The sequence below is a fragment of the Mustela erminea genome, chromosome 10 (genome assembly GCF_009829155.1).
Source record: "Mustela erminea isolate mMusErm1 chromosome 10, mMusErm1.Pri, whole genome shotgun sequence".
Classification (NCBI taxonomy): domain Eukaryota; kingdom Metazoa; phylum Chordata; class Mammalia; order Carnivora; family Mustelidae; genus Mustela; species Mustela erminea.
In genome coordinates, this window is record NC_045623.1 from 23,754,832 (window position 1) to 23,775,769 (window position 20,938).

The window sequence follows — 20,938 nt, forward strand, 5'->3', positions numbered from 1 at the left end:
TAGATTCTGTCTCAGTCTCTCAGCTTTCCAAATGCCATTCAAAAAGATTCAAAAAGAAATCACTCTGCTGTTTCATTTTCAGTGGACTATAGATTAGTTTTCCACTCTGGTTTCTGAGAACTTCAAGCTTCTGAACCTGTTTTCAAGATGTGCTCAAAGTACCGTACATACTCTACCTCACTCTGGCTTTCCACACAGCCACTGAGGGCACCATGTTGGAATCGTCACATAGACAGACATCATAATGGGGAAGAGCATTCATGCGGAGAAAACACAAGCAGCCCTGAGAAGACCAGTGGGCATTCCAGACCAATGTGAGTGATGGGGAGCCGAGGGGACAGTGCTGTGATGTGACACTGGGGACGCAGGCAGGCATCTGATCACGCTGGGAACATGCAAAGGTCCAGAGGTGAGAAATCACTTATTCAGGGAACGGAAGTTTCAGTAATTCAGGGAACAAAGAGGTGAGACTGCAGAAGCATTTTCAAGAAGAGGTTTGGATCACAAGGGCCTTATGAACCACATGAGGAAGTGTGGACTTTATCCTGACAGCAATGGGAAATTATTGAAGTTTTACATGAGGGAGATTTGCAGTTCAGAAAGACCACCTGGGTTCTCAGGAGGTGGATGATGGGATGGGCGGCGGCAGCCCAGAGGCTGTTACAAAACGCCGGGGGACATAGGTGGCCGAAGTTATGCCAGGGAACCAGGGAAAAAAGAAGCAATGCATTCAAGAACTCCTAGAGAGGAATAATTTGCAGCCTGGTGAATATCTGGATGTGGGGGAGTTAAGGAAGGCAGAGAGCATGACTGTCCCCCAAGTTTCTGGTGTGGGCAACCCATGGCATGATTCTACTGTGTCCCTCTTTCTTCCAGAGAGCTGCCTGAGGGTGGTGGCCATCGCTCTACTTCCCTCCACAGCGGTGACTGTGGAGACTTAAGTTCCCAGTCAGTGGATATTAAGTTGATACTGAAGAAAACCCACGCTCACTGTGGCTGCTACTGATGAAAGAAGTTCTGCCCTAAGGAGTCGAGGACAAGCAGAAGCCTAGCAGGGAGGTTAGCAGCAACCACGGTGCTCTGCAGGGACACCATTCGGGGCCTCCTCCATACTGATATCCCCCAGAGGTATCTCATTTTTAAGGAAAGAGCACCAAGGGGGCCAAACCTGATTCCTTAAGAATTTAAGTTCCCTATTCCTTCTGCTAAAGCTTAACAGATAGTGTCACAATCTCTTTAAAGTGATCATAAAGTATATTCCTTTTATCACACAACTGTAAAATTCGACAAATCAGGTTACCATGTAGCAATACCTGTACTCACCAATTCTAAGATTTGATTTATTGACACCCCAAGCATTTCTAATTCTCCATACACTTGACCACTAGCAGGAACCACAACTTTCTGTTTAACAAGTATTTTAAAAACTATGTGGCTTACCACAGCACCTTGAAGAGGTGCCTTTTTTTTCTATTATTATACTAAAGCCTATCATCTGATATACTCAGAACATACCAGAACTTTTTTTTAATGTAAAATACTTTTAAATTCAGTTACCCTGAAGCTCTTGCTTTTAGTTTGAGAGTAATTCTGCTTCAGACAGGATGTACTTCATTTGAGGAGGAGAAAAAAAAAAGCATAAAGGAACTTCCAAGAGTTTATTTCTCTGAAACCATTTTAAGAAGTAATAAAGATTCATTGCTTTTTTCCTGAGAACTGAGAATAGTTTTTAGTAAATGCCATAAAGAAAATGTGCATAATTTTATGAAAACACAGTATTTTAGGCCGTATCAGTTAATAGTTGATGGTATTTGAACATTTTTAGTGAGGAATAAAAACACCTAGGGGAATTTTAAGTGAACCAAGAAATGGAAACAAGTTGATTAAATTAGGTTGTAGATTTTCTTTTCTTCCATTTCTAAAACACTTATGTACAGTGTTAAGTATCTGATAGGTGCCTAACCAATATATATATATTTTTTTACTAAAGTCCTGTTTTTTTCAATTTTAGAAGGTAGCATATTTTTGTTTAATTTTTGTATTGCAACTTCAATTTACAGGTCTGATACTTGTTTATAAACACAACCAAGGTTTTCCTTTAATCAATCAACACCATCAAGAGTCCTCCTTGCACAAAAACATTTTAAGGGACGCAAAATAAATGTTATTTGTTTCCTTTTATTTATTTGAGAGAGACCATTTGAGAGAGAGAATGAGTAAGGGGAGGGGCAGGGAGAGGAACAGAGGAAAAGGCAGAGAGAGAAGCAGACTCCCTGCTGAACAGGGAGCCTGATGTGGGGCTTGATCCCAGGACCCAGGGATCATGACCTGAGCTGAAGGCACTTAACTGACTGACCCATCCGGGTGTCCCACAAAATAAATGTTTTTAAGGAGAGAGCCCCATTGGAATGCAGTCTTTTGTTTTTGTATTCACTTGTGGGAGAAAAACTATGAAAAACCCATTTTATTCCAATATATGTATTTTATTTATTTACTTATTTGTTCATTTGTTTATGCACTTATTTTTAGGAAGAATGATATTAGTGATATTGAAACCAGAGAAAGAAAGGTTTTCTTCTGTGTGTGTCATGTTTCCAGCTTTTTATTAAATAAAAATGATATTATGAAGATTGTGCACATTGCATGTTCCTATTTCACTAACAGAGATGGTCAATACATAACAAGTGAACCTGGTCATTATTAGTGTTTTTTGTACTTTAAGCATCTTCTCTATATGATCTACTTTGATTATTCTTTTTTTTCATTCTGGGACTACAAAACAAAAAACCCTGAAGCATTTTATTTCCACTGACAGCAAATATGTCACTTTTAGGATCTTTTTACTTTTTATCACTGCCGAGTTACATTAGAATAGAAAATTTGACATTTGCTGGATGTAATACTTAGTTATCCTTAATTTTAAACATCAAAAATTAAAGTTCTTTCTTTATTTGGAAAGGACACCCTTCTGAGTGCTCAGTAACTATGAGTAGATTTAAATATAATATGGAATTTATATCTATTATACCAGTTGGCATTGTGTCCAAAGGATCTGATATTAGAAAATAAGTGTTTTGTTATAAAGAAATAACTGATAAAAAAAAAAAAAGAAAAGAAAAGAAATAGCTGATAGGGGGTGCCTGGGTGGCTCATGATCCCAGGGTCCTGTGATCAAGCCCCAGGTCAGACTCCCTGCTCAACGGGGAAATTGTTTCTCCCTTTCCCTCTGCTGTTCCCTCCACTTGTCCTTTCTATCTCTCTCTCTCTCTAAGAAATAAATAAAAACTTTTTAAAATACATATCTTATTTTTTTATTTGTCAGAGAGAGAGAGCAGCAGGCAGAGGGATAAGCAGGCCCCCAGCTGAGCAAGGAGCACAATGTGGGACTCAACCCCAGGATCCTGGGATCATGACCTGAATCAAAGGCAGACCCTTAACTGACAGACCCATCCAGGCATCCCAATAAGGAAGGAAAGAAGGAAGGAAGGAAGGAAGGAAGGAAGGAAGGAAGGAAGGAAGGAAGGAGAAAGAAAGAAATCAAGCAAGCTAGCTGATAGTTAAGATGATTTCTCCCATTTTCGTCTTCATCATTAGAGTATATGTTAAAGTGCCTTACATTAATATTTACCCTTTTTAATAGAGTACTTTCTCTATAACCTTTGATTTCTCTAATACATAGCAGAGCCTAAATACCTATCTACCAGTTAGCTAGATAGGACTACCTAACTATATATAGGACTATATATATATAGGACTCTCTGGGCTGAAAAGGAGGTTTAACTTGGTGACCTTCCCTAATATTCCACAATCACAACGACAATGATGATAAGGTTGTCCTATGTTATCTACTTTACTCTCCTAACATTACTCTGAAATTGAGGAGTACACTTATTCTCATCTTATAGCTGGAGAAAAGAGCCATAACTTTTCCTAAGTCATATAGCTGTTCTCTGTAGATTTGGAATCTAAACCTCAGTCTTGGTCTTTCCTTACAGAATAAACAAAGTGGCTTATAAACAACTTGTCTTTCTGTTTTTCTGAACCTTTTTAGATGACTCCTTGCTTCCTAAACTCCTGCAGATCCTTCTGAGAAGTTGCTAGCAATTCTCATATGCTGACAGAGGTATGAAGTTGAGCTAATCGCGGGGTTTAGGTGAATCATCAAAGCAAGCCAGTGAGAACATGTAAAAAATAAATTGGAATCTTCAACTTAAAATCTGCATGGTTAACCATTCAAGTAAATGATTGACCACATTTATTAGCGATCACAGGCTTAAATCCTCATGACAGTTAACATCACATATTTTTTTGATAAAACAACATTATATTTTGGAGTTCTTTACCACAAATTTGAAATTGAAACATGTGGGGTGCCAGGGTGGCTCAGTCAGTTAGGCATCTGCCTTTGGTTCAGGTCATGATCTCAGGATCCTGGGATCGAGCCAGCCCGGTGTCAGGCTCCCTGCTCAGTGGGGTGTCTGCTTCTCCCTCTGCCTCTGTCTCATGCTCCATCTCTCTCTCTCTCTTTCAAATAAATAAGTAAAACCTTAAAAAAAAAAAAGAAAGAAAGAAATTGTAACTCATAAAAATGGGATTTCCAGGATCAAATGAGCTGTAGCGGCATCAAAACACATTGCACGATGCTAGTTAAATGAAGTTTTGGCATCATTTTACAAATATAAATTATTTAAGAAACTGAAAGTTCTTTGTAGTCAAATGCATTATCTTTCAAAACTTAAAGATTATAGCAAAATAACAGTGTTACTCTTTTATAAAAAGAACTTTCTTTGTGAAGAGTTAGTTGTTTTATTAGTTAGTTAGTTGTTATATTGGAAATGGTCTAGTTCACAGTAAAATCTCAGTAAGTATTTGTTGAATGAATAAATACATGAGTCTCAAGTTCTAGAAAGAAGTCTGAAATTTAGAAATAGATTAAGGGCCACAACTAAAAAGGAGGGAGCTAAATTTATGCCAAATGGGTGAAAGACAAGTATATAGAAGAGAAGTTCTCAAGAATGCACATAGATAAGAAGTATGAATTTGGATAAGAGATAAAATTATTTTGATGATGTCATGTCACTTATAATTGGAGTTTAATAAGGTAGTCAGTACCAAAGAAATATATAAAGGTCAATAACTCTCAGACACAGAAAATAATTTGGAAAATGTAAAGGAAATTATGTCATAGATAATAAAATGAATGAAAATAATTTCACAAAAATATATAGTACTTACATGAAAAAAATTATAAATATCCACTTAGAGACATAAAAAAAGATTTAAATAATGGAGAGCTAATCCCAAATTAGATGATAAACTTAACAGTCAAGGTTCCAATAGCCCACTTTGTACCTATTAGAATGGCCCAAATCCAAAATACCAACAGCACCAGATGCTGACAAAAATGTGGTACAACAGAAGCTCTCAGTCATTGCTGGTGCGAATGAGAAATGGTACAACCACTTTGGAAGAGTGTTTTGCAGTTTCTCACAAAATGAAACATAGTCTTATCATATGATCCAGCAACTGTGCTCCGTGGTATTCATCCAAAGGAACTGAAAACTTACATCCACACAGGGGCACCTGGCTGGTTTAGTTGGTAAGGCATGTGACTCTTGATCTTGGGGTCATGAGTTTGAGCCCCACATTGAGAATGGAGATTACTTAAAAATAAAAACATATTCACACAAAAGCCTAGACATAGATATTTATGGCAGTTTTATTTGTAAGTGTTAAAACATAGTAACAATGAAGATATCTCTTAGTAGGTGAATGGATAAATAAACTGTTATATCTTAGATAATGGAATACTATTCATTGCCAAAAGGAAATGAGTTATCAAGCCATAAAAAGACACAGAGGAACCTTAAATGCATATTACTAAGTCAAAGAAGTCAATCCGAAAAGGCTATGTACTGTATGATTCCAACTGTAGGACATTCTGGGAAAGGCAAACCTATACAGTCAGAAGCCAAATGTATAATACCAAGAGTGAACAATGTACACTCCAATGTATGATACCAAGAGTGAAACCTAGGGCGCCTGGGTGGCTCAGTGGGTTAAAGCCTCTGCCTTCGGCTCAGGTCATGATCCCAGGGTCCTGGGATCGAGTCCCGCATCAGGCTCCCTTCTCAGCAGGGAGCCTGCTTCCTCCTCTCTCTCTTTGCCTGCCTCTCTGCCTACTTGTGATCTCTGTCTGTCATATAAGTAAATAAAAATCTTTAAAAAAAAAAAAAGAAAGAAAGAGTGAAACCTAATGTGAACTATGTACTTAGGTGATAATCATGCCTCAGTGACGGTTCATTCATTATAACAAATATGCCACTGTGGTGCTAGATGATGGGATGGTTGTGTGAGAGTGTGTGTGTGTGTGTGTGTGTGTGTGTGTGTGTGTGTTGGGGGAGATCATGGAGTACATGGAACTCTACACTTTCTACTCATTTTTGCCATGAACCTAAAAGTGCTCTAGAAAAATTAAGTCTATTAAAAGAATTATAAAAGCTTTAACAAGGAACTTGAATGAAGATTATAATATATATCTTGTATAATAAAAGTACAAAAATTTCCAGGAAAATTCTGCAAAGGAAGTGTTTTGGGAATGAAGAATTGAGCAGAGAACTGGTCCTGCAAAATATCAAAGCATAATGTAAAGCTATGTTACATAAAACCGTGCATGGTATTAACATAGGAAGAGCCAGATGGAACTCTGGAAAAGAACAGGAGGTCCAGAAAAGGACTCACATTAATATAAGAATACAGAACATGATGAAAGGAAGCATTTGAAATCAGAGCAAAATCAATTTATCATTTAAATACTGTGGTGAGTGACCTGCCAGTTGGAAAAAAACGAAGCTGATTACTACCTGATTTTTTAGACCAACTGTAAATGGATCAAAAAATATTTATACATTATTGTAAAAACACACAACATAAAATTTACGATTTTAAAGTATATAATTCATAATGTTGTAGAACCATCTGGTTCCAGAACATTTTTATCACCCCAAAAAGAAAACTCTGTACCCATTAAGCACTCATTCCCCTCCTTCAAGCCCCTGGCAATCACTAATCTGCTTTCTGAGCCTATGGATTTGCCACACACATTTCTTTGGGTATGTGTGGTGTGTGTTATCTTTTCATTTTTTTAAAATCTAAACTCAATTAATTAACATATAATGTATTATTAGTTTCAGAGGTAGAGGTCAGTGATTCATCAGACTTATATAATACCCAGTACTCATTGTATCACGTGTCCTCCTTAATGTCCATCACCCAGTTACCCCATCCCCCCACCTCCCCCCCCCCAGCAACTCTCAGTTTGTTTCCTATAGTTAAGTCTCTTACAGTTTGTCTTCCTCTCTGATTTCATCTTGTTTTATTTTTTCCACTCTTCCCTTATGATCCTCTGTTTTGTTTCTTAATTTCCACATACCTGTGAGATCATATAATTGTCTTTCTATGATTGATTTATTTCACTCAGCATAATACCCTCCAATTCCATCCACATCAATGTAGATGGTAAGATTTCATCCTTTTGATGGCAGAGTAATATTCTTCTGTGTGTGTGTGTGTGTGTGTGTGTGTGTGTGTGTATAGACTCATCCATCAATGGACATTTAGGTTCTTTCCATAGTTTGGCTATTGTGGACATTGCTGTTGTAAACACTGAGGTGCATGTGCCCCTTCGCATTATTACATTTGTATCTGGGGTAAATACCTAGTAGTGCAATTGCTGGGTCATAGGGTAACTGTATTTTCAACTTTTTTAGGAACCTCCATACGGTTTTTCAGAGTTGCATTCCCACCAACAGTGTAGGAGGGTTTCCCCTTCTCCATGTTCCAGCCAACATCTGTCATTTCCTGACCTGTTAATTTTAGCCATTCTGACTGGTGTGAGGTGCTATCTCACTGTGGTTTTGATTTGTATTTCCCTGACACTGAGGGATGTTGAGCACTTTTTCATGTATCTGTTGGCCATTTGGATGTCTTCTTTGCAGAAATGTCTGTTCATATCTTCTGCCCATTTCTTCACTGGATTATTCGTTCTTTGAATGTTCAGTTTGATAAGTTCTTTATAGATTTGGATATTAGCTCTTTATCTGATATGTCATTTGCAAATATCCTCTCCCATTTTGTCACTTGTCTTTTGGTTTTGTCAACTGTTTCCTTTGCTGTGCAAAAGCTTTTTATCTTGATGAATAGTTTATTTTTGCCTTTGTTTCCCTTGCCTTTGGAGACACGTCTAGCAAGAAGTTGCTGTGGCCAAGGTCAAAGAAGTTGCTGCCTGTGATCTCAAGGATTTTGATGGATTCCTGTCTCACATTGAGGTCTTTCATCAATTTTGAGTCTGTTTTTGTGTGTGGTATAAGGAAATGGTCCAGTTTCATTCCTTTGCATGTGGCTGTCCAATTTTCCCAACACCATTTGTTGAAGAGACTGTCTTTTTTCCATTGGATATCCTTTCCTCCTTTGTTGGAGATTGGTTGACCATAGAGTTGACGGTCCATTTCTGGGTTCTCTATTATGTTCCATTGATCTATGCATCTGTTTTTGTGCTAGTACCATGCCGTCTTGATGATTACAGCTTTGTGATAGAGCTTGATGTCCGGAATTGTGATGCCACCAATTTTGGTTCTCTTTTTCAACATCCCTTTAGCTATTCAAGGTCTTCTCTGGTTCCATACAAATTTTAGGATTATTTATTCCAGCTCTGTGAAGAAAAGTTGATGGTATTTTGATAGGGATTGCTTTGAATGTATACATTGCTCTAGGTATCATAGATATTTTAATAATATTTGTTCTTCCCATCCATGAGCATGGAACATTTTTTCATTTCTTTGTGTCTTCCTCAATTTCTTTCATGAGTGTTCTAAAATTTTCTGAGTACAGATCCTTGGCCTCTTTAGTTAGGTTTATTCTAGGTATCTTATGGTTTTGGGTGCAATAGTAAATGAGATCAACTCTTTAATTTCTTTCTTCTGTCTTATTGTTAGCATATAGAAATGCAACTGATTTCTGTGCACTGATTTTATATCCTATCACTTTGCTGAATTCCTGTATGAGACCTAGCAATTCTGGGGGGGAGTTTTTAGGTTTTCCACATAGAGTATCATGTCATCTGTGAAGAGTGAGAGTTTGACTTCTTCTTTGCCAATTAAAAGATGCCTTTTATTTCCTTAGCCTGATTGCTAAGGCTAAGACTTCTAGTATTACATTGAACAGCAGTAGTAAGAGTGGACATCCCTGCTATGATCCTGACCTTAGGGGAAAACGTCTCAGTTTTTCTCTGTCAAGAATGATACTTATTGTGGGCTTTTCTATATGGTTTTTATGATATTGAAGAATATTCCATCTATCCCTACACTATGAAGAGTTGTAATAAGAAAGGATGCTGTACTTTGTCAAATGCTTTTTCTGCATCTATTGAGAGGATCATATGGTCTCATTAATGAGATCATATTAATGTAACATATCACACTGATTTCAGATGTTGAACCACTCTTGAAGCTCAGGAATAAATCCCACTTGGTCATGGTGTGTAATCCTTTTAATGTACTGTTGGGTTCTATGGGCTAGTATCTTGGTGAGAATTTTTGCATCCATTTTTATCAGGGATATTGGTCTGTAATTCTCCTTTTTTGAGGGGTTTTCATCTGGTTTGGGGATCAAGGTAATGTTGGCCTTATAGAAAATAGTTTGGAAGTTTGCCTTCCATTTCTATTTTTTGAAACAGCCTCAGAAGAATAGGTACTAATCATTCTTTAGATGTTTGGTAGAATTCCCCTGAGAAGCCATCCACCCTGGGCTCTTGTTTGTTGGGAGATTTTTGATTACTACTTCAATTTCCTTACTGGTTATGGGTCTGTTCAGGTTTTCTATTGCTTCCTGATTCAGTTTAGGTAGTTTATATGTCGCTAGGAATGCATCCATTTCTTCCAGATTGCCTAATTTTTCATACATATTTGCTCATAATATGTTCTTATAATTGTATTTCTTCTCTATTGGTTATGATCTCTCCACTTTCATTCATGGTTTTATTTATTTGGATTCTTTCTCTCTCTTTTTTTCTCCAAAATCTGGCCAGGGGTCTATTGATCTTATTAATTCTTTCAAAGAACAACCTCCTAGTTTCATTGACTTGTTCTACTGGTTTTTGCTGTTGTTGTTGTTGTTTGTCTGTTTGTTTCTATTTCATTGATTTCTGCTCTAATCTTTATTAATTCTCTTCTTCTGATAGGTTTAGGCTTTATTTGCTATTCTTTCTCCAGCTCCTTTAGGTGTAGGGTTAAGTTGCATATTTTAGACCTCTCCTGTTTCTTGAAAAAGGCTTGTATTGCTATATACTTCCCTCCTAAGACTGCTTCTGCTGCATTTCAAAGATTTTGAACACTTGCGTTTTCATTTTCATTTGTTTCTGTGATTTTTTTTTAATTCTTTCTTAATTTCCTGGTTGACCTATTCATCTATAGTAGGATGCTCTTTAGCCTCCATGTATTTGAGTTCTATCCAAATTTCCTCTTGTGATTAAGTTGAACTTTCAAAGCATTGTGGTCTGAAAATATGCAGGGAATGATCCCAATCTTTTGGTACCAGTTGAGACCTGATTTGTGGTCCAGAATGTGATCTATTCTGGAGAACGTTCCATGTGCACTCAAGAAGAATATGTATTCTGTTGCCATAGGATGGAATATTCTGAATATATCTATGAAGTCCATCTGGTCCAGTGTCATTCATAGCCCTTGTTTCCTTGTTGGTCTTCTTAGATGATCTGTCTCTTCCAGTGAGGGGGGTGTTAAAGTCCCTACTATTATTGCATTATTGGTTGTTTCTTTAATTCTGTTATTACCTGGTTTATATAATTGGCTGCTCCCATGTTAAGGGCATAAATATATACAACTGTTAGATCTTCTTGTTGGATAGACCCTTTAATTATGATATAGTGTCTTTCCTTATCTTTTATTACAGTCTTTGGTTTAAAATCTAATTTGTCTGATATAAGGATTGCTGCCCCAGGTTTCTTTTGATGTTCATTAGCATGATAAATTGTTTTCCACCCCCTCACTTTCAATCTGGAGGTGTCTTTAGGTCTCAAATCAGTCTCTTGCTGATAGATTATTGATACGTCTAGTTTTTTTGTCCAATCTGACACTTTGTGTCTTTTGATTGGGGCATTTGAATTACATCCTTGCTGGATAAAATATTCTTGGCTGCATATTTTTCTCATTAACATCCTTAATATATCATGCCAGTCCTTTCTGGCCTGCCAGGACTCTGTGGATAGGTCTTCTTCCAGTGTAATGTTTCTACCCTTGCAGTTTACAGACCTTTTGTCCTAAGCTGTTTTGGGGATTTTCTCTTTGTCTTTGAGATTTTCAAGTTTCACTATTATATGTTGCGGTCTTGACCTATTTTTATTGATTTAGAGGGTAGTTCTCTGTGCCTCCTGGACTTGAATGCCTGTTTTCTTCCCCAGAATAAGAAAGTTCTCTCCTATAATTTGCTTCAATATACCTTCTGCCTCTCCATCTCTCTCTTCTCTTCTTCTGGGATCCCAACTATTCTAATATTGTTTTGCTTTATGGTACAACTTATCTTTCAAATTCTCCCCCGTAATCTAATAGTTATCTATTTTTTTCAGCTTCTTTATTCTCCATCATTTTGTCTCCTATATCACCAGCTCTCTTTTCTGCCTCATTTATAGAAAAGTTGTGAGGATAAAAAGAATTCAAAGAACATTCATACACTATTCATCCAGATTCACTTATTTTTAACATTTTACCCCATTTGTTATGAAATCAGATTATGGACCTAGGTTTTTCCATTCCCCAGTTCACTATAACAAAAAAGATAGTTTAAGGAACACAGTCCAATGATGATGATGATGATGATGATGACAATGATGATGACACCAGTGATTGCTTCTGAGCAATCAATATCATGGGTCAAGTGTTGTGCCAGATAATTTACATAGTTTTATCCTTTAACAATCCTTTAAGGGTTTCTAAATAAGGAAGCTGACATTAAGAGAATGTAAGTAGCTTGCCCAAAGTCACAATTTTAATAAGTGTCAGAGCCAGAATTAAAGGAAAGGAATTAAAGGGAAGCCAGAATTAAAGCCATGTTTTTTTCCCTATAATGGCTGAATTACCTCTCAATAAAATAGAAATAGAAGGAAATGTCAATAAAATATGTACCTTGAAAGAAAAATTGATTTCTAGCAGTAAGAAGTTTAGTGTATCCAGATGAATAACATAATTCAAATGTAAGAAGCACAACTCATTTCTTTCATACAATTCTGCCAAAACTCTCCATGCTTGTACTTGAGCTTCCAGCAACTCTGTCCAGTAATTTGTCTTCCAGGCCAATGTATCAAATAAAGATCTAAAAGCAATACAAAATCACTTTTGCATCAGTAAAGGGCTCTCAACTAGGAAAAAAAAAAAAGAAAGAAAAGAAAAAAAAGAAAGAAATTATCCTACCCTGCATGCATGTAAGAAGATTACATATATACATTCCTCATTTCTCTGTAAAAGCTAATCCAAGCTTCATTACTGTCAAGCTTGTGAACATTTACATAAACGATAAGTTTGTTATCACTTATTACTGGATTCAGCAGATTACATGCAAAATGTGCAAAGACAAGATTAAAAAATCTTTGATCTTTTAATCAAAATAGTAAACAATATTAATTCATTTTGGCAAGTATGATACATATACTTTATTATAATACTATTTTGCATTTGAGATTACCACACTACAATAATTGCTCTTCATTAATGAAGGTCTGTTGCTATGTAATTTCACTGTGGCTCTAGGTAATAACACCCTTTCTAGAGAATTAGTTAAATTTGCTGTGAAGTTATTTTATAAAATAATCATATTCCTTATAAAATATAAATTTTACCATCATGGTATTTAATTCTGTACAGCTCATGGACAAAAATATCACTGAGAACTAAGTAGATGGGAAGAGTGAATAATCATCAGACAGAATAAGAAATAAGATTCTAATTCAAAAGCCTAGTATATTTCTGTCAGTATTGATTTTGTGAAGCCAAAAAAAAAAAAAAATGCCCACATCTAATTGCTGCTCCTCTCTAATAATGGAAATAGATGTAGACATAAATAATTATAACACAAGAAGGATGCACATTAATGTAAAGAGAAAGGAAATGGCATGCTAATTATTTCTAGAAGGATCCTGGAAGACTTCATGGAAATGATATAGGAATTCATCTTTGAAGAATGGGTAAGATTAGGGAGTAGTGGAGGAAAGGAGAGAGGGGGGTAGAGTCTTGAATGCCAGTCTAAATGGTGGATCTTTATTCTCAATAAATAGAAAGTACAGGGTTTTGAACTCAAGAGTAATATGATCACAGCTATGAGGAATACTCTGAGGGTACTGAGAAAAGGACAGAAGATTAGGAGAAAATTATGGGCCACACAAAGTTATTTCAGTCATTAGTATGTCTGTCTGTCTGTTGCCCAGAGAGTTGTCATAGGCTTCTCCAGCCAGTCACCATGTTTTCCATAACTATGTTCTCCAAACTACACATATTTAACAAGTATGCTGCTGAGTGCATAGAAGAAAGGGAATGAGTTCTTGTCTGTGGCCATGGTGGTGGGAATGAAATGAAAGAGACACTAAAACAAAGGAGGTGGCATGGCAAAAAGATGTCCGCTGGTTAGAGGCAGATGCTCAGGGAGACAAAAGAGTAAAGTCATTACTCAATTTACCCCAGTAAAAATTTACTGAACATTTATCATATACCAGAAGTGTGTTATATGTTAAATATACAAATGCAAATTAATATCTGGTCTTTACTATCTATTTAAGGAAATAGATAATAATATAGATAAATAATATAATATGGAATAATATATGAGTATATACATATACATGCAATAATGTGTGTAGAAAGTTCACAAATAGTAAAGAAAGAAGGAACCTATCTTGTCTAAGGAAAGTGAGGGAAGACTCCATTGAAAAAAGATGGTGGAGTAGGACTTTGAAGAATAATGAGGAGTTTTCAAGGAAAGCAGGTGCAGTGGGCCACCTCACAGAGAGGAATTAACGTTGGTAAGTACGTGGAGGTCTTAGAAGTCTTTGTGTGTGTACGTGTTTTGGAATTACAAAAAGCATAAACTGCAAGAGGCAAGAACTGGGAATTAAGAGGAAATGAGAATGAGGACAGAGAGCTAGGTAGGGGATAAAAAGCTCTGTATTGCAAGCTAAAGAGTGTGAACTTTACTGTGTGTTGATGGGAGTCGGTGAAGGTCTTTCAGCTGCATAGTAACTGGTAGATTTATCTACCCTTTAGGTGAGAAGCAAGTTCATGAAAGCTTGATGAGTAGATGGGTCACAGGGGAGGTGGGGGGCAGATAGAACGGTAATGGTAAAGAGATTGCTGCAACAGGTCAGACGAAAGAGAATGAAATCCTACTAAGACAATAAAAGAGAAAGACTAAATAGAAGAAAATAAAGAGATATTAACTGATAAAACTGCACAGGTTCAGTGACATGGGATGTGAAACAATCAAGACCCAGGTGTTTTGATTGAATCACTTAAGTTGAAAGCTGTGCCACAAAATAAAGATAGGTAGATTTGGGATAGGCAGATTTGGAAGCATCCATGGCATATGCAGAGGCAGGTTTCTAATGGACAATCAAATTTATGTCCACAACTTGGGAGAAATGTTAGCACTCACATTCACATTTCACATCAACTAATGGTGACATTATTAATTGAGATACGGAAGACAGGTAGAGATACACAACATTCCATAACCTGGAATGCAAATTATAATTTGGGGCTTTTGATGGTTGACTTTGATTAGCTGGTGGGATAAACATATGGATATGTCCATAAGGAGTTTAGAAGTCTGGTGCGTCCATGCAATGGAATACTATGCAGCCCTTTAAAAGATTAGCTAGTTCCATAAACATCAATTAGGAAAGATACTCATGATTTGTTATAAAAAGAAAATACCAGTTGTAGGACAATATATAACATGATCCGACTTTTATAACAAAATATATATGTAAATACATACATGTATAAATATATTACTATATGCACATATACGTAAATATAAACACACACATATATACATAGAGAATAAATGTATGAGAGGAGGGAAAGACAGCTAAATTTTTACTGGCTAGCCTATTGTATTCTTTATATTGTTACAATGGACATTCTTTTTTTCTTTTTTTTTTTTTTTTGGTAGTTCTTTTTAGGGTTAAAAAATTGCAGGAAAAAACACAATTGTAGGAAAGAAATAAGGTTGTTAAGTGAGAGTACAGAAGGAGGAAAGCAAAGGGCCAAAGACAGGAATCTGAGAAATGCACAAAGCACAGATAGAATTTTAGAGGCAGAGAGGGAAGAAGAGGATGGAAAGATAATCTGAGAGCTATCAGGAGAAGAGGTCGTTGGTGCAGAAGGCTTTGGAAAAAAAGTGGATCAAATGATGACCTCAGAGTGGCAAATGGGGTAGGGGGACGGGCCAGTTCTGATGAAGCAGTTTCTGGAGAGCAGGGTCAGACTGCATTTGGTGGAAGCATGAGATTACAAGGCGGGTAAAGAAGCAGTGCAGTTAGTTACCAGGGAAAGTGTGTCAGGCAAAGGGAAAATCTGTTTTTATTTGTAATCAAAGGCTGGAGAACCAGCATTCTGATAAAGGTCAAAAACACAAAAGGAAGGGGGAGTAACTGAGTTATTTCATCACATATATTTAAATTTCCTGCAAAAAGGCATTAATACTGGGGAACTTGCATGGCTCAGTTGGTTAAGCGTCTACCTTCAGCTCAGGTCATGATCCCAGGATCCCCGAAGGGCCCTGCTGTCTGGCTCCCTGCTCAGCAGGAAGTCTGCTCCTCCCCCTGCTCGTGCTCTCTCTCTCTCTCACTCACTTTCTCTCTCTCAAATAAACAAATAACATCTAAAAAAATTTAGAAAAGAAAAAGGAATGAATACTCTATGCACGTTTGTTTATATTTGATTTCAAAACCAAGTATTGTTTTTTTTTTTTACCTTTTACCTTTACATCTGACTACAACAAATCACATGGGGGGCTTTTACAACAAATTTTTAATTCCCAACGTTGCCATTTTTCAGACAAAAACAGGAACCGGAAAGAAGTGGCTGGGCAGGCTGTCTATGGTGTGACGCACACTGCTGGCCCAGACACCTAGAGTAGATGTTTGGTTCTCATGATGTGCGGTCTTCTAACGCTGGATCAAACAAACCTAATTGTTCAAAGTGACAGTAAGTGTTAGAATAAACCACAACAACTAAATCCGTTGGCGGTAAGAGAACTCCACCCAAAGGTTGTTTCAAAAATACACTCTGTGAACACTGCTATTGCATGTTTCATAGACCTCTCCGGTCTAGGAGTTAGACTATTTTTCTGCAAGTTGTTCATATCTCGACTTCACATACACAGACGCACATAGGAGAACAATGAAAACAGCCCCTTAAACATATATTCGTTTGGGGATTGTGCAAGACAAATTTGAGTCGCCAGACAGTTTCCTTCCTCATCATCCATCAGAAACTTATCAACATTGGCGTGTGGTTAGAAAAGGCATGTTCATTTTTAAATTCTAGTTGCTGACAGCCTGAAAAGGGGAAAGCCTGGAAGGTACATATCCTAGGTGAGATGCCAGAGCAGGCGAGAAAAAAAAAAAAAAATTCTAAATCTAACAGCGCATGCCCGGCTAGCTCAGTCGTTAGAGCATGAGACTCTTAAATCTAACAGCGCATGATTTTTAAAGATTATCTGTGAAGCTAAGATTATTTACCATTTGGGACGATATATAATGCTGGTAGGAGGTTGACTATATTTAAGACAAAGCTATTCTATCAAATTTCGTCCCCCCAATAAACCAGCCTTCCTTCACAAACTTTGAATTTTAAAAAAATGAGATAAGAACTAAAATTCCTGATGAACATCTTCTGCAGTAGTGTGACATCCTGGTTGGAGTTCAGAGAGGTAACTGTATAAAGAAATAAGAAAAGAAAGAAACAAAGAAGGTTGAAAGAGTAGGGCAGGTTCTGGAAAACTTTGCATGAAATATTTAGCATTTTGGGATTCTGTCAGGCGCAAGGTGTCACCTTTAAGATTGTACACCCTCTCCTCTGTTACCATTAGACCTGTGCATGTTTATTTTGACATTTTTTAAAGTTTTATTTATTTAAGTAATCTCTCTACACCCAATGCAGGGTTCAACCTCATGACCCTGAGATCAAGAGTCACATCCTCTCCCCAATGAGTCAGCCAGATGCCCCTTTATTTTGACACATTTGTTCTATATTTTATAATTGTCTTTCACGGAACCATCTCTCCTTCCCAGATTATGAGCAATCGGAAGAGCAGGGAAAACGTCTTTGTTTTAAAATCTCTTTATTGCAGAGCCTAGCATAGTGATCAAGCTCAGTAGGTGCGCAAAGGTGAACAGGAGGATGCTTGCATGAGTGCACACGTGTTGTACCTGCTCACAAGGCTATGAAAAGTGGGCTTTAAGACAAACAGAAGTTACCAGATCAAATTGTCGGGTTTGACAATTTGTCGGTTTAACAATCAAATTGTCGGTTTGACAAAAGAAGAGTTTCATTTCTTTTCATTTCTCTTTTCCTGGAAATTAGGCTGATATTCATTGTGGCATTGTTTAAAATGCCCCCCTCTATCTGTAGGCCAACCCCCAAAAGCAACGTAGACCATGAGGGCCAACTCTGAGGCATGGTCCAGGGGTAAAAAGCTGATGCGGGGGTACCGTCTCTTGGAATAGCAGAGAAGAAATAGAATAAACTTGCGGAAAGAGACTTAAACAAAGTGGAGCCAAACGGTTGTTAGATCTTCCCAGCAAGTCCTGGGCACCCATGTGCCCATCACCATTTTGTATTTTAAAGCAATTAACACCAATGTTTATACAGTAAGTTCCTTCTAGTCTCATGAGAGAGCTGGGGAGAGAAAGACAGGCTAGGAGCTGAGATGGTGACCAACAGTGGGACCATTTCAGGTATAGTGGCCTGGGAAGGCCTCCCCAAGGATGGGTTACACCCAGAGGATGAGAGGAAGCTGCTGTACAAAGTGTAGAGAAGTGCATCCTGGTTTTATCAACTACAAACTGTGGGACTTTGGGCAATTTGCTTAACCTTTCTGTGTTTTTGGTTCCTTATCTATAAAATGTGGAGCATGGTAGTAGATAGCCCATCCTCCTGCTGTGAGGATTAAATGTATGGATATACCGAGGGCACTGAGAACCGTGCCTGGCACACGTGGCATGTCATAGAATCATTCTTACCATTCAAAAAGAGGGAGCAGCAGGTGCAAAGCCTGAGGCAGTTAAGACCTTCGGCAAATTAATTATACTGAAAGAACATTCTAGAAGCTACAGCAGAGTGGACAGAGGCCAGTGGCATGAGATTGAGGCTGAAAACAGAGACGGGGCAGAATGTGCAGGGCCTTGCAGTTCATAGTAAAGAGTTTTGTATTTTCTGTTGCTGTTTCTGAGTGACGCAGGAAGCCACTGATGAAGTTAAGCAGGAGACTGGTGTTAGTGCATTTATGTTTTAAGATGATCACTTCACCTGCTGTGTGGAGAGCAGATTGGAGCCAAACAAGAGGAGAGACAGAGTGACAGGCCAGGAGGGTGTTGTACCTCGGGATGGGAGAGGGTGATGGCCCGGATTGAGAGGCAAGGAAGGAAAAGAAGAGAAGAGAGTGGTTTCAAGATGTATTTTGGAGATAGATTTGGCAATAGGCATGAATTGATTGTGTTTGGGAAAACCGAAAAAAGAGGAGAGATCAGAACAGTGCTGCTGCGGACGTTTGTGAGGTATCTTCAGGGGGTAAGAGTGCCTCGCTGACCCATTTATAGCCCCTGGAGCTGTAAATCCAGAACATAGCCAGCTCACAAAGTCCTGTCCTCTGCCATGGTCTACATGCGTGTGTGAGGGGTGCTTTTTTCTGATTTTCACAAAGACTAGAAGCAGTCCTACCCTTTAATTCTGGCTTGGGTAACTAGGTAAAATAGTATTGCCACGGACAGAAATGAGGGCGCTAGGATTGAGGTGAGACACATTTTAGAGGAAAAAAAAAATCAAGCGTTTGGGCTGTGTTAACATCGGAAGGACTCTGAGACACCTGCATAGCGATCTCGGGTTGATAGTTGGGTGCCTAATACTGATTTTCTACACATCGGCCTTGTTATTTTCCAATCACTTCTCTGTAGATGCTTTTGAAGTTTCCCTCAACACAATCACTATTTATAAATAATGGCAATTTTATTAATTCTTCTCTAATCCTTACTGACCATGCTCAAACCTCCAGAAGAAGGTTGATTACAAGGGGTGATGCTGATCATCCTTGCCTTATTCCAGATCTCAAAGATAAAGCTTCTAGTGAATCTCCGTTAAGTATAATTATTAATTGTTTCTTTGTAGAACTCCTTATCAGATTATTGAAGATCCTTTCTACTCCTAGTTAGCTAAGATCTCTTTAATCATAAAACGATAATAAATTTATCAAATGCTTTTTTTGCATCTGTTGAGATAATCATGTTTTCTCTCATAATTTTTCTTTTTTCCTCATGATTTTCATTTCCCATAATACCATTGGATTTTGGTCACACAGTTATTCGGCCTCATGAAACAAGCAACTCACTTTCTATCCTTTGACATGGTTCCTGTTGGAATAGATCTATCTCTTCCTTAAATTTTTGATAGAATTCATTGGTTAAGTTATCTGGACCTGGACTTTACTTTGTGGAAAAGATTTGAATATGGATTCATTTTTCTGCAAGAGTTATGACTCTTTAAATTTTTCTATTTTTTCTCTTTACTTTTAGTAAATTGTGTTTTCCTAGGCATTTGTTCATTCGATCTAAATTTTCAAGTTTATTGCTGAAGGTGCTTAATAATATTAATAATAGACTTTTCTTATCTCTTTAGAAACCTCCATTTGTTATTTGTGTCTTCTTTCTTTTTTTCTTGGTCAGTCTAGTCAGAAGTTTATCCCAAAGAACCAGCTTTGGGGAGTGACTGATAATAGTGTAGGATTTCCTTCTGGGTTGATGATAGTGTTTTGAAATTAAATACTGGTGATGGTTGTATAACTCTGTGAATTTACTGAAACCTACCAAACTGTACGTGTTAAAAGGATGAATTGTATGCATGTACACTATATATAATAGTTACTTAAAACATATCCATATATGTTTTAAGTATATCTATATGCTTAAATATATATTACATACATACTTATATATATAGTGACCTGTATATCCTGTACAAGTATCAGTGAAGTTTATAATATTAGCCTAAACCAAGGCTTCCATTAAAATTGCTTGACTTGGTTTTTGTACACTGTTATGTTCGTTATAGCACATAATTGTTAACAAATTAACCACGTGAATAATATTGCCAAGAAGATAAGAATCACTAATATATGACTTCTTTAAAATCTTCAGACTTTATGGGGTGCCTAGGGCGGCTCAGTTGGTTAAGCAACTGCCTTTGGCTCAGGTCATGATCTCACAATTGAGCAGGGAGTCTGCTGCTCCATCTCCCTTTCCTTCTGCCCTTCCACTAGAGCTCTCTCTTTCAAATAAATAAATAAAACCTTTTTTAAAAAATCTGCAAGTTTTAAATAATAACCATAGTCTCCAGAGAATTCTTGTACATGTTCTGACCATAGAGACCAAACCAATCTAAGGAAAGTAGGTCAGAGAACACAATCCAATTCAAACTTGGCACAAGATGATGTAATGTTTTTTTTCTTCACATAATCATGATGTTCTAATCATTCTATGATTCTGACCTTTAAGTCAGTGGGTAGTCTATTATTACTTGGTGGCTGCTGAATCCAGAGTCAACATTTTGGAAGCTAAAGAATGCCCATCTCTTCTTTCAAAATCTTTTGGCTTATTACATGC